This window comes from Melitaea cinxia, chromosome 12, assembly GCF_905220565.1.
Source record: "Melitaea cinxia chromosome 12, ilMelCinx1.1, whole genome shotgun sequence".
Lineage (NCBI taxonomy): Eukaryota > Metazoa > Arthropoda > Insecta > Lepidoptera > Nymphalidae > Melitaea > Melitaea cinxia.
This window is the reverse complement of record NC_059405.1, coordinates 6,855,790-6,871,129: the sequence shown is the minus strand read 5'-3', so window position 1 is coordinate 6,871,129 and position 15,340 is coordinate 6,855,790. Positions and strand designations below refer to the sequence as shown.

The following is a 15,340-nucleotide window of genomic DNA, read 5'->3' as shown; positions in this document are numbered from 1 at the left end:
TTATTTATAAGTAATTTTACTGACCGTATATAAAATTCTTGATGAAAATAAATGCGTCAAGAGAAATTTTCATAAGAAGCATTTGCGCAAATACATACAAGTTTTAATACCAAATCATACTGCAGCTTAGAAGATTATATTTTTTTTTCTTATCAGAAATAAAATGCTTTGTCCAAATGTTAGATATTTACATAAAGTTCCTCTACCAAATTAGTTCACAACAGTTAATAGCTGTTGTAGCGGATTAATGGATAGAACTTTTTTTTCTATTTTATATAACTTTAAGTAGAAAAGTTTTATAATGTACTAATTCATTACCCGTATAAATTATTTCTCACTTAATGAAAGTCATCAATTTTTCAAATAGAAATGTGAAATTTGAATACACTGTTACACTCTTACACTAAAGCGAATAATTGAACTCCTGGGAAAATCCTTCGACGTATAATGTGGGTACTTTATTGAGCCGGTACAGTGAACGTGCTGCCTGTTCCAACTCTAATTCTGTCCATTGAATTCAAATTGAAGACTAAAACATTCGGTGCAGTGTCCGAGCTCGCATTGAAACAAAACGTCGAGCTAATAACTTAATGCCTCTGGGAATGGGCATCTGTATACCGCTCGATCCTATGTTTCATACATTAAAAACTCCCCGAAGTTCCATTTCACGTTAAGACTTGTCTCATCTACTTTGCAATTGAACTTCAGCTCTGATTACTTTATGGCCTCCCTCTTATATTTCATTGCTCCATTACTCTATTTTCTAGACGGGTCATGAATATTCTACATACGTTACGTTTCAGTATGGGATCTGTTTGGACGCGTAATTCGTTTTGTACCATTTAGCTGTTTAAAGCAGTGCAATCCGGCGTGAATTGAAACGTGATAATGACCATTGTAGGTAAAACCTAAATGTTCTTATTTGCCGGACGGTATTAAAATCCCTAGGCCCTATTGAGTTCAATTGGAATGTGTTTAGTTAAATTATTTTAATTCATTGAAAGTATTTTATTGGTCACAGCGGTTTTTGCTTCATTTTAAACCAATTTTGTTGTGCTTATAAATATTTTACTTAAAATTTTTTTAATAAATTTATTAACCGACTTTAAAAAAGAAGGAGGGTCTCAATTCGACTATATTTTTTATGTGTGATGAGTTATCTTTAATTATGCGTATTTAATGGACTATTTTACCGACTATCTACGTAGTTAACCTGCTAGCTTGTAGTTAACTTGTTGGTGTAATTGAAGTCGGGTTCTAAGTCTTTCTAGCAAAAATAAAAATAATTAATACCTAAAGATAAATCTGTGATATAATGTTTAATGTTTATTTCTTATTTTTATTTGTGAAAAAGATTATTACTAACACAGGTTTGTATATGTTCGAAAGTCGAATATATAAGCAGGTTTCCACGATTTTCTTGCAAACTTATTTTCCTAAATTTTATAAATGTTTATTTAGTCTATATAACTACTCATTTAGTTTATTTGATTACATCACCTATTAAACAAACTCAAATGTTTATTTATTAACTTTAATGCTAACTTAGACTGAACTTATTAAATGTATTATTATTAATAACATGTAGACTGAAAAGTTCGTAAGCTAACACACAGATGGCGCTGCTAGCATTAAATCTCTATTATTTTCAGTTAACTCTTACCTTTAAAAAGATACGGGTATAAATTTCAAAACTGTCGTATTATTAATTTGTGGGATAGAGCATTTTGAGTGAAGCAGCTTTTGCTAGTTTGAAGAATAGAATAAAAGGAATCTCCTGATAATTAAGCATTGGTTTGTGGCGAAAAAATATTGTTGACTACTGGAACAGACTTGTTGATAAACATTATTCCTACCTTGCACCAGGAAAATCAACCGTTGAGAAGTGACTTGCTAAGTTGCTAAGAAGCTGTTCAAAATAGGTTCAAATGAGCACTGAGGACGATGCACGAAGTGAACGCTCCAAAGCAGTTGTGACCGACGAAAACATCAAATCGTACTATAAAATGATATCGAAAATTTGTATGTTTATCGTAAATAGAAAAAAAATATATGTTAGCCTACAAACTTTTAAGCCCAACTGTTAATACACATAATTAGAGGAACTGCAGCATATTTGGAATACTAGTTTGTTTTTTGAGAATAAATTTAAAGAGGAACGGGATGGCTCAATAAAAAACATATTAAATTATTTGAAAATTATTAAACTTTAATAATAATAACAATCAAATATAACAAAAACCAGGAACATTATCAAAATGCCTATCAAACTAAAAAACTCTAACAACGAGATTTGACTTAGGGTGCAGATAATTTGAAATATAGTATTCCAAATTATATTCACATTTATTCTATCATAATTGCTAACACTTTTTCTTAGAAACTAAGAGATCCCTTATCTTTGTACCAGTTTTATAGTTAGGAGTTCTCTAAGTAATCGATCTTTTTAAACAAAATACCTTAAAATAATATCTAATTATTAAGTAATCAGTCACACTAATCTCAGATCGGTATTAAGTTTGAACTTACAGTTTACTATTGTTGCAGTAATCACAAATATCACATCACCGGATTCATAGCCACTGCAAGCACCATAAACCAATAATTCGCACATTAAGCAGTGTACCCATCCTACACCCCTCTTATCCTCGTGATATTTTCCGTTACAGAAAAAAAACATCCTGTGTCTTCGTCATTTGCAGTTTGATCTCTCGTTACTACATCGTCCGAAGAGTGTGTTATTTCCAGATGTAGCCCCAGGATTTGGATCTGATGAGTCACTGTCTATCATATTTCTTTTTTTTTGTCTTTTTCGTTATTTTCTTCTTACCTTTTCCCTTAATATTTTTTTTCGGTGTTCTGTTTTCTTTATCTGACTTTTTTCGTTGTGTATGCGTTCTCCTTATAAAAAAGATCTTGAGATTATTAACGATTTTGCCGGCTTACGACCTAGATTGCTAGTTCTCAAAAAAAGCAATAATTAATATCTAGTTATAAAAATGTGCATACAATTTGGAATATTCCAAATTATGCTCACTTTCGGTATTCCAAATTAACAACATAACATCCTAACCTAAAATTCCATATCACATTTTTAATTCTAGAAATATTCACAAAATTATAGTAACATCATAAACTAACAAGTTTACTTAACAGCTTAAATAATTACAATGAAGATTTAAAGAATTTCAGTAAATTATTATCACTGATTGCATACTTACCGAAAAAGTTTTCAAAGCAGACGTCTCGTTCACTTGAGGCTGGTAGCCGGAATGTCAAGATGGCGTCTAGTTTTTAGTATTTTTTGGCTTTGTGTGTCGTATGACATTATTTTTAGCGCATAAAAACACAGATGGCGTTTATATTTATTTAGATATCGAAGTATTCCAAGTTATCTGCAGTATCCCAAATATGCTGCAGTTCCTCTACATAATAAATGCATGTAAATGACATGAGAAATATAAAAAGTCTACAATGTACTACTTTTCATTATTTCAAGTAAAAAAAAAACAACAATGTTATTTAAAAAGTAAATACAAGTTAAAAAAATTTTGGTCATAATTGGATCGGCTGACGACCATCAATCTGTTTTCATCGGCAGTTTTTAAATCTCGCATGGATTAAAATGCAAGCAAACTAACAAAGGTTGCAATCACTTTATCTTCGGTAGTCGATATATTGTATTTAGCGCAAAAACCAGTCTCGTGTTTCGATTTAATATTCTCAAACAAGTGCTCATAATAGTATATAGTGAGTTAGCTTTTACATTTTCCTACTTTTATTAAATAAAAACATTAAAAATGAGTCTTTAATTGAGGCATAATCAGCCAAATCAACATTAAAATAAATGTTAATTTATTTAATTATTTTTATGATGGAGAAAATAAAGTTACACGCTTCACATTAATACTGCCTGACAGATTTTTTTATCAATAACTAGCAAACTTCGTATCGCCTAACACAAACTTAATCGTATGGTATTAAAGTTCAAATTGACTTTTAAGTATTATCACAAATCTTTTGTATGGGAGTATAGAAAAGTGTTGTTTTTAAACTTTTTCAGAATTTTTTTTTTTTTTTTTTAGAATTTTTCTCTCCGTAAGAACCATCCTCGTACTTCAAGGAATATTTTAAAAAAAGAATTAGCGAAATCGGTCCAACCGTTCTCGAGTTTTGCGCTTAGCAACACATTCAGCGACTTATTTTTATATTATAGATAACAAGTCTTAAGTTCCACAACATCAGTTTTATCTCTGAACGTTCGAGTGCACTCATAATTTCTGCTACCAAAGAGTAGCGGTTTGATCATCCTCGCGTTCCACGTTCAAAGGGACCCGTCAGAATCCGAGACCAAACTACCGTGAGCCCTATTTTCTATATATAGAGAAAGTTAATAAAGGATATATTTTGAAGAATCGGAGCTCTAGTTTGATTGGTCCCTTATATCGAGCAGTAGGAGCTCATCGCGGTCGACAGAGATTAATCGACTACCGCCTCCGAAGGCCGTATTAGCTTTAACGGCATCCGGAAAATTGCGCGATTTTTCCACTCACGCCCCTTGTTTTCGCGTCTGCATGTTGACAATATGAAACAGAATGAGCGATCGGTTTAAGACAAACAGCGATCTTTCGATAAATTTGATTATCGCTACATTGAGTGTTTAAAATTGCTAATAAAACAATTGACATAAAATACTTTGCATTTTTATTGTCATTTCCATACATTTTTAATACATACGTATCTATAATGACAAACATTGTGAATGCCTTCACCTAAAGTTGGCTTTACAATTAGTTTTATTTGTCAAGAGCGTGTTCAAAATCAACATCACAACGAGGTTCTCTACTTTGTTTACGATGACACTTGTTTAAATTTTCATGCTGTGACATTTATAGAGTCATAAAAATTGGTTACTCCACTTTTGAAACGACCTTTTATTGCTGCAGTAATGTCAGGAGCAGATTGTGAAGTATAGGCGATTAAACACTTTATTTACAGGTCTGCAGAAATTCTATATTTGCCGGACGGAGCTCAGAAATCACCTCTCTAAGAAATGAAACTGAATAGCTAAGCCCTAAGCTTATTATATTACTTTCAATACGTCGCCATCCCGCTCGACGTTTATGCGCTATTACAGAAAATTATTCTACCGAACTGGACTAAAACGATTGCGTAAATATGAAATAATAGTTTACAAATTGTAAAAAAATTGTATTCGATGGGATTGCTGGCGATTTAAATTCAAAATATACGCTGTTATGATCTTAAGTTTAAATTATTACTTTTGCGATATTTACCTCAGTGTGAGTGCTGTTTACATCGGCTTAGTAAATTGATATTGATATTATAAATTCAGATTGTTCTCGAAAAATGTGGTTTTAAATTTTAACATAGAAAATAATATTAAAAGTTATCTATATGGTTTTAATTTTCGTCTTTGATGCTGTTGATGTTTGATGTTTATTTTGAAAACGTTTTTCAGGAATCGTACTGGCTTTCTGTTAAACTAGTGGATATGACGATTATCACGAAGCCAATAACTGCAGTGCATTTGTTGCACGTCATCTTGCAACTATCGAGGCGTGATTATTCGCACAACGTTGCCTTTGTGTCCAGAAGATATCAATTTAAAATCACATTGATTTCTCACGCTGTAAGAATTTCAATCGCAACAAATTTAAAGTAATTAAATTTATCTGTTACTATGGCTACAAAACGCCATACAATATTGAGTAAATTAATTGACAAATACTTTTAAGTTTTACGTCTGGATATAACAAGACTAGAAATTAGAGGAAGAAAAAAACTATGGAAAAACCTGACGACTATTATTTTTAGGCTAAATTCCATGCTGGACATCTGTACACTAACATACTGAATCTACAACAACTGAGGTTATAATATAAGTTATAATGTAGGTATTTAAAGCTAAGAAGACACAAATTAATATTGTATTTTAAGGTTTATTATCAATTAAATAGATATTACACATTCGTAAGTGCTATCACTCCATAATCTCAATCCCCGTACCCCATTGGGATCGACCGCTTTCTATGATACACATAACTAATGCCCATCTTGAGAGCTTGTACCGTTCCGTTAAACTGCCAATTAATTACTGACTACGAGGAGGGACTTCATACCAAAACTAATTTATACCTATATGTTTCATAGTATTGGTTGTATGTGCAGTAGCAGATATTGTATCTTAATTTCTTCCCATCGGTAAGGTTAAATACTTAATATTTTCATGTTTTTTTTTATGTTGCTGCAAGAGTATTATCAAGCATGAACTGTAAAGTTGAATTAAATAAATAGAATAAGAGTCATTATAAATCCATTCACATCTTTATACATAAATGAAATATCATTTCGATCACTCGAAGGGTGTAAATGTTCTTTGCCCTGGAATACCAATGAAGTGTCACACAAGAAATTGTGAAAATCGACTTCGTAGTAAAAATACAAAAATACACGAGTCTGTTAAACCCCAACCGGTCATTGGACAGATTTTATCTCTGCTTCGTTTATCCTCTTGTTTTTGGAGTGAGATAAAGAATAAAAGATGCATACAAATGAAAGAGATAGAACTATCAAGCCTGCGTCACATATCCGGTAAACGGTCAGATCTTCCGTATGCGGTTGAAAGACGACACTTGGCGAATACCGTCCAAGTCTCCGTCTCGTGACATACATTTACATACCAAACAGAGCGCATGACTGGCTTCGAGATATTATAGCATATCTAATCGAACTCCAACGCCTGTCAGTCAAGGCTCTGACAGCGTACGAACGACCCCGTATCATTGACTACCTGATTTCACTATTGACTAGTTTTAAACTAAAGGCTATTATAATTATTAATGGCAGGAAATCTATTATATGATATCGTTCGAGATAAAAACGTTACATTATAATATTAATTGGCATTATTTAAATATATGTTTCACGTGTGCTTCATACACGTTGAGAACTACGAGTGTGTTTGATCATGTACATTAAACAATTCAGATTAAATTATATGTACGTTCGAGTGTGAAAAAAAAACAAACTGTTAATAAAGCCGTATAATTGTTTATATGTATTTATTAGCAGTGAATACAGATGTTTTTGTGATGCCTCGATAATAATAATTGAATCAATCAACGACATGATTTTCCTGAAAACAACTTTTTCGCATTTTATCGCGGTTTATTAACTTTTTTTGATTTGCGACGTTTCGGATACTTTACAGCAACCATGGTCACAGGAGGACATATTAGAAAACAAGACATAATTTTCCATTAATATATAACCTTTCGAATTTTTTTGTAATTGAAAATTGTCAATATGTTTTATAGGGCAATAAAAATACACAATGATGTTACTATTTTAGTGTAAAAAATAAAAAATAGCCGAAAACGACTACGTTTCAGCCTGTAAAATCCCACTGCTGGGCATAGGCATCTTTCCCCATGTAGGAGAAGGACCAGAGCTTAATCCACCACGCTGTTTCAATGCGGGTTGGCGGATATATTCCCTACTATGAGTAACGATTGTTATCAGGTGTACATGATAACAAATGGGACCGACGGCTTAACGTGCTCTCCGAGGCACGGTGGGGAGACCCACGAGGCCTGCAAAAACATACAGACCGCGGCAACCATCTGTATGGCCAATACAAATGTTTGTCATGTACGGGGATCGAACCTGCAACCGTCAGCGCAACAGCCACAAATCAGTGCTGGGACCGTTGTGCCAACACGTCGTCAGGAAGAAACGACTACGTTTAGCCTAAACCAATTCAAACAAATTTTTCTGTAATTATTGTTTTGGTGTTTTCAGTATCCTATTTTTAGAATTCTTAAAGGAAAACAGTAATAATATCAAGTTCAATATCATAAATCACCCGCTCTTTTAAGTGTCTGACGTAGATATTTCGAGAATGATCGATTTCGATGTACAGCTCCCGGGACTCGGTTCCGTTCGATCAGTGTGGATAACTCTGATATTGTTTGACTAATGGCCGGCAGTAAATCCGCGCTCGTGTCATATTGCACTTTTGACGTTTGATTGTGACTCCGTTCAAGAACTGAACTTGGAATGATATTAAAAGTTAAAATTGCTTTTTTAATAATCTGTTGCGTTTCGGGGTTGTTAACTGTCTTTTTGGTTTCTTTTTCAAAGAATGCCAATCCTAATTCAGGGTCTGCTCTTGATCCATTCGTCACATCAGTTGAATGTTAATATGTTAAGAAAAATAGTATTGATATGTGTTATTTGTTAAAGCTTTGATAACTGTAAAAATGAAAAATAAATTAAAGCAAAAAAAAAAAAAAATTGCGACTTCATCTAATCGATCTAAACTTGCCCAACCGTGATTTCTTTTTCAACTCACAGATTAACTACAGAAATTAATTTATTGAAAAACATTTAAAGCTTAAATAGTGGGTTTGTATTTATTTATACATTGCGCTAAAAGCGTTAACGTGTATATCGATTTTGACTATCGCGAGGCTATTAATGATGTGGGCTATATGTCCACTATACGCTGCTTTAAATAAATTAAAATGTTTGTTTATGTACGTGTATATATACTTTATTTGTTGACATTTATGAAAATATGTCGACTAAAGTCCGAATTATCTAAAAACGATTCTGGTCGTGTTAGCATTTTACATTCTAAAAAAAATCAAGTGATCATGTCATTAGTGTTGCCCAAATGCAAGAACAAGACGAGACTTAGCCAGTCTTAGTCTTGGTCTTGCGCCAATACACCTGGTCTTGGTCTTGGTCTTGGTCTTGCGCTCCCAGTCTTGGTCTTGGTCTTGGTCTTGCAGCAAGAGTCTTGCAAGTCTTGCAATTACCTATTAGTCTATTACTATTTATTAAAGTTTACTTTAAATCTTAGAAAAACGTATTAGAATTGGAACATTGTGAGCTTGAATTAACATAGCCATAGTAAAGATCAAGCAGATTAATAAATAACTGAAGATTTGATAAGAAATTCGAAAAATCAACTGACCTATATGTCGTTTTCCATGGAAGTAACTGTTTCTTAATAAACATTTATGATTTATAAGCTTACATTTGCTAAAACATGTAAAAAAACAAATTAATTACAATAACTTGACTGTATTTTAAAGAACAATACTTATCTGTCTAGAAAGAGATTGAACCCTCAACTTATAAGAAATTTAATAAAAGAGTTTTACGATTTATCATTTATTTGAATAAAAAATAAAATACAACACAAATCAACAGCTTTATCATTAGGTTATGATACTTTATATCAATTTTTTTGACCAAGAATTAATACAAAGTAACCATCTGGCTGACTCATCACTTAACCTATTTCTATGTTTTCTAATTACTAATGATGCTTTAGAAAATAACCTCTCAGCAGGTACTGAAGTTGCAGGTATTGAGAGAAAATCACGGGCCATTTTCGATAAAATCGGATACTCTGTCTCATGCGTCCTCCACCAATCTAAAATGTCTTCCGAGCTGGCAGTTCTTGGTTTTCTCAGGTACTCCTCCAACTCGTCTATCACTAAGCCTTGAAGACAAGATCCAGATGACGTCGAGGGACATTCATAGAGTTTATCAAAGTCTATTACGTCTTCATCTTCATCACATACTTTATTTTCTTTTTCTGGTAATTCCAGAGATTTGTTCAGTGAGTGTAGACTTTTATATTCTTCATAAAGTTCATTGAACTTGCGCAGACTTTCTGTTTTAAGTTGCTTCCCCCACATTGTCAGGTCAAAAGTCTGAGCCTCATGCCTTGGGTCTAAAATTAAAGAAGTACAATAAATCCAGTTGCTCTTCTTGTAATGTTTAAGCATTTTGTCTCGAGCTGCTTGGAAAGCTAGAATGAGCCTTTCATCCACTTCAGATCGATTAGGTTTCTCATCTAATAATAAATAATAACAATAAATACTCTTTATTGTACACCACAAAGAAACATTACAACAAAAGTGATACATGAAAAGAAAGATGTACAAAGGCGATCTTATCGCTAAGAGCGATTTCTTCCAGACAACCTTTGGGCATAGGACATAGCGAAGAAAAAGAGAAGCGGTAGGGAAGTGTACAAACAGTTGATAAAGAATTGGTATATAGTTAACAAGCAGTATGATATTAACAGAAGTAAATATACATATACACATACATATACACACAATATACATACACATACATATATACAAATAAATATATACAAATATATATATATATATATATATATATATATATATATATACTACTACATAAACAAATACTACATAATATATATATTTATGGAGCTGATAATGATAATTATGAAGTATTTAGTGACAAAAAATGCGCCTTTAGATATTTTTTAAAACAGGCAAGAGATTGAGCTTTTCTTATAGAGAGAGGAAGAGAATTCCAAAGTTGTACAGCTTTAACAGAAAAGGAGTTTGAATAAAAGGAAGTAGTATGAGAAGGAGTTTTGAGTGTTAAGGTTGAAGATGACCTGAGGGAACGTTCATGAGTGTCACAGAGAAACTCAAAGCGATTTTTTAGATAACGCGGTGTATCTGGATGGAAAAGTACACAATATAGTAAAGAAAGGATGTGAGTATTCCTGCGAAGGCGGATAGGGAGCCACTTGAGTTGATTACGAAAATCGGAGACATGGTCATATTTGCGAAGACCAAATATGAACCGTATGCAGAGATTCTGGAGGCGCTCAAGCTTATTTAACTGCTCCTCTTTAAGGTCTAGGTAACAAATATCAGCATAGTCAAGAATCGGTTAATCTTATAATTAATCTAAATCTTATAATTATCTTAATCTAATCATCTAACTGTTTTACCATGGATTCAATTTTATCTAGCAAGAGATTGAATGATACAATGACTAGCGGTAATGTAACATATTTGTCTCCACCAAGTTTTGTACTTAAAAGTTTAAAGTTTATTAGAAATTTATGTAATTTTTCGAGTACCTGCCATTCATTAGCTGTGATTTGAAAATCATTTAATTCGGTGACAGAACTGCACAATATGTCAATGCCCGCTCTCACTTTTAAACCAAATCCAATCATATCATGTGTGGAATTCCATCTCGTTGGACAGTCAAGAATGGCATTTAGATTTGATGGCACGCCAACTGCTTCACAAGCAGACTGAAACTTCTTCTTCACTATCTCACTTCTTTTTATTTTACTGGAAATACTGCGTAACTTTGTTACAGATGTACGCGAGTCAGCAATATTTGGTGCAGATTCTTCATCTTCCTCATCCTCAGTTTCGTCTGCATAGTCTTCGTACTGCTGATCTTGCGCGTTAGTGTCAGACTCACAGTGTAATGCTAAGGTCTTTAATAAATCTTGTACACCAAGGTTTAAAATGTGAGCAAAGCACCGGAAATGTTGATTGTCTGAATCAAAGTGTGGCGGCAGCTGTTTGCCCAGTTCATACATAAATTTGGTATTTGCAGTTGCGTTGTCGACCGTGATACCTCGTATTTTATCAATTATGCCATATTCCAATAAACATTCATGGAAAATCGTTGCAATATCTTCCCCAGTATGTCGACCGCGTGATGGTATAAAATCAAGAACTACAGATTGATACTTCCATTCGTTGTCTATATAATGAATAGTAACCCCGTAGTAACTCCTACCAGCAATTGACGTCCACCCATCAATGGTAAAAGACATTTTAGATGATAATTGTTGAAGTCGTTCCTTGAGATTCAATTGGAGCTCTTCAGATCGCTCTTTGACTTTCCTTCTAAGTGTAGACCTTTTAGGAAACACCATATTAGGGCAAATACATCGAAAATATACTTGTGTAGCTTCGTCATCGAAAAATGAGAAGGGAAGATATTTTTTCACCACCCAATCAACTGTAGCTGTCGTGATGTTGTCACTGCTGTTTTCCGACTGAAACAAAACAATAAATCTTGTGTTATTATTTAAAACATACTAGGTTTGAGCGTATAAGAGGAGGAGGTTTGTTGTTGTTAAATCGAGAAAATCGTTAAATTGATATTTGTTATATTAAGGTTGCACTGTACTGTAATTTATCAAAATAAAGTACTTAGTTGTTACTGGCCGATTGAATGAAAATATGGGTGTTTATAAAAAATATTTAAGACGATAATTACATACTTAATATGTCGCACCCCTAGATGAAAACACCACTAACTCAAAAATACTTACGTAAGTTAATGGCGTTTTTGAAAGTATCGCATGAATAGCTACGCAGAGTTAAAATTCTTTTAACTGTTAAAAAAATATTCTTACCTGTCCACTTCTTCCAGCGGTTACTAAAAAGCTTGTGATATCTCCACTTAATTTTGGTTTAACAGGAAGAAATATTTCTGATTCCTTTTTGTGGAAAGATATTAGATGTTTCCTTAAGCCTGAAGTGTTTCTGTTTTTCATTTTTATTTCAATCTTTTTATGTTGGCACAATTTACAGAAAGCAGTTTGGGATGCATGAATTATTTCGAAAAACTCCTCAAATTTGCTTTTGGGTCTTTTAGATCTGTGACTCAAACTCTCGTTACTCGGACTAGAATAATTTGAATCTTCGTCACTCATATTAAATTGTACACGTGATACGTTTTTAGAAAACAACGAGAATTAGTAAAAACAATTATTAAGTTAGACTCGAAGCACAGCTCAATTGGAAATGACTGGAATTAAAATAATTCCTTTATTTATAGTACGTTTCCTTGCTTTCTACCGCGCCGCCTCGCCACGTGCCGGCTCTATGAAAAGGATGCCGCCGCAAATCAAACAATGCCGCGTGTGGCGTACAAACACACACTAAATATTACCTACTTGTACAGACGCGACGCGTGAATAAAATATATGTAAAGAATTAGTGCCAATCACTATTCTTTACATATAAGTGAATGTTTTGGCGTACATCTATACTAATATTATAAAGCTGAAGAGTTCGTTTGTATGTTTGATGACAGAAGTTTTAAAATAAATAAATAAGTCCTGAACGTCACTATACCTCCAAAGTTACTATTCCTCGTGGACGAAGTCGCGGGCACAGCTAGTAAATACTTACTCTCATCATCTCTCTCAGAGATATTCGGGCTGGTAAGTAATACAAAACTCTTATCGCAGGCTTTTTATTTTATTAGTAGGTAAGTACCTACGCTTTTTATATTATTTTATTAGTTTTGTAGAATTTTTTTACACGTTTCAAGTATATTTAAAAGTGGCTACAATATTTATTAAACGGGTGATATTTGAACACTTTTTGCTATTTTTTATTGTAAAAACTTAAGAAATATAATGACTAAATGTACAATAATAGTACCTAAGTAATTAGTTTAAAACCATATAAGTAATCAATATTATAATATATACTTACTAGAATGAATTAATATGACATCTACTACCTATCCTTACCATTTTATCCTAATCATAATACTACTTGCGTGATCAGTATAATGTATTCATTTTCATTCTAAGCACTCTGAAACTTATTTATTCTTTGGAACACCTGTAGGTACTCTTAAAATTCGAAATTATTTTGCATGAGTATACCTACGCCCTATGGCGGCAATCAAATAGTGTCAAACGTTATGATTTCGGCGTGGCGGCAACGATTGTTTTAGATTTCAAAAGAAGCCGCCGGCGCGTGTATCATAACCATGTACTTCCGAAAAGCGGCAAATTTCTTTGAGAAGTAAGTACAAAACCTTTGATGCCGCATTATCAAAGTGCCGATGGTTAAAACATAACTATGCATGCACTCAGTTTGATTTTAATAGATATTTTTTTATTCGCTATGTTTATGGTATTAGTCGTAATGCGCATAGGTCCAGTTTTTCATATTCTTTGATACAGTTTTTTGCGTCTCATAGAATTCCTAAGCGTACCTACCTATACACCGAACTGTTACACCTAACTACTCAGTGAAATAGCGCTAAGTCCTAGCTGCAAGACGCAAGAGTCTTGCAGGCTATGTCTTGTTCTTGCTCAAGTCTTGCACGGTCAGTCTTGGTCTTGGTCTTGCTAAAAATACGCGGTCTTGTTCTTGGTCTTGCAAAAACGCAAGAACAAGACCAAGACTGCAAGACCAAGACTGAATTTGGGCAACACTACATGTCATGCTTGGGTCGTCGTATTTGAAATAAATTTGCGCATTGCACCGAAAAGCGGATAAGGATTTCAAATGACCAAAAAGAATATGAAATGGTGACGCATACAAATTCACAACGGGTGGACAATTTGTCGAGCTGGACTCAACGGAACATAACTCTCGGCGGTTATTACGCAAGCTATAAATATTCACAAATACGTATTTTCGAATGAGCCCATAAACTTTGAGTAAAACTTTATAAGCATCAGTCTATAAATTGTATATAAAAATTTATAAGACTTTTATTACCGTTCACATAAAAATGATTTAGGTATTTATTTTCTTTATCTTTACGAACGATTTTAACACGTCACGGGTGAAAGTAATAATAAATCCATCGAACTGAAAACGACAATAACAGAATTGTATAATTAAAATCGTACGGTAATTAGTAAATTGTCCTCTCGCCAAATATAAAATAAAGAAATCACACTGAATGAATTCGAGATGTAAATCGCTATGTTTACAATCGCTATGTCAATACAATTGCATTTCGAATTCGAAATATGCGATAAGCATGTTGTTCTTGTATTGTTTCGGTTGCTTTTCGAATAAGGTCCCATGCTGCATATTTCGCGGACGGCGGCGGGACGGCCACGTAAACCGATAAGCCAACTGATTTACGACTTATAAAGGCGACACTTCCGCAGGCTTAGCTGGCAGATTTACACGACAATGCTCCGCATTGCTTCTCACTACCTATTAATAGGTTACATGGCGATTTTCATACTACTTATACCAGTCTTCTTTGTACCAGTCTTCAAAACTATTTTTGTTCTAGTATTAAACTAGTGTTAACAGATAGTTATGAAGTAAACGAAGGTTTTATTATATTCTTAAAGGACGTTGTTTCCCAACTATGCGTTTCTGTAATAAAGCCTGTGTCAACGCGCATTAGTGTGCGTGGGAGTTCATTTTGGACATACTTAAAGTTTATTGACTGCTCTTAAAGCCCTTTGATTTATTTATCGAAATTGAATGTGTCCTACATATTTGATTTACGTTAGCTATGCAAAATTACAGCAAAATTGTATTCGAATTGATAGCTGATATTTATTGTGTCCCTAAATGTATTTTTACAGTTGATTACAGTAGTAAAGAATATAGCCGCCCTTTCCGCCTTCCCGTGGGTGACGTAAGAGGCGTCTCAGGGATAATACAGTTCCACTACCACCTTGGAACTTATAAAGCTGACCGATGGCGGGATAACCATCCAA

General features: G+C 33.5%; 3 long non-coding RNA genes across 3 annotated transcripts in view; 1 reads left to right on the top strand and 2 right to left on the bottom strand.

Annotated features, from left to right (window-relative positions):
• Positions 1-2,173, bottom strand: part of LOC123658347 — a 16,956-nt gene extending 14,783 nt beyond the window's left edge. The window contains exon 1 of the long non-coding RNA XR_006743859.1: positions 2,093-2,173. This is a non-coding gene — a long non-coding RNA (uncharacterized LOC123658347). The remainder of the gene's footprint in view (positions 1-2,092) is intronic.
• The window catches only part of LOC123658348, a 20,218-nt gene extending 4,878 nt beyond the window's left edge, over positions 1-15,340 (top strand). Inside the window, exon 3 of the long non-coding RNA XR_006743860.1 lies at positions 15,219-15,340. This is a non-coding gene — a long non-coding RNA (uncharacterized LOC123658348). The remainder of the gene's footprint in view (positions 1-15,218) is intronic.
• LOC123658346 lies at positions 2,868-3,440 on the bottom strand. Its single transcript, XR_006743858.1, has 2 exons — positions 3,222-3,440; positions 2,868-2,901 (listed from the first exon to the last, which is right to left on the bottom strand). It is a non-coding gene; the product is annotated as an uncharacterized LOC123658346 (long non-coding RNA).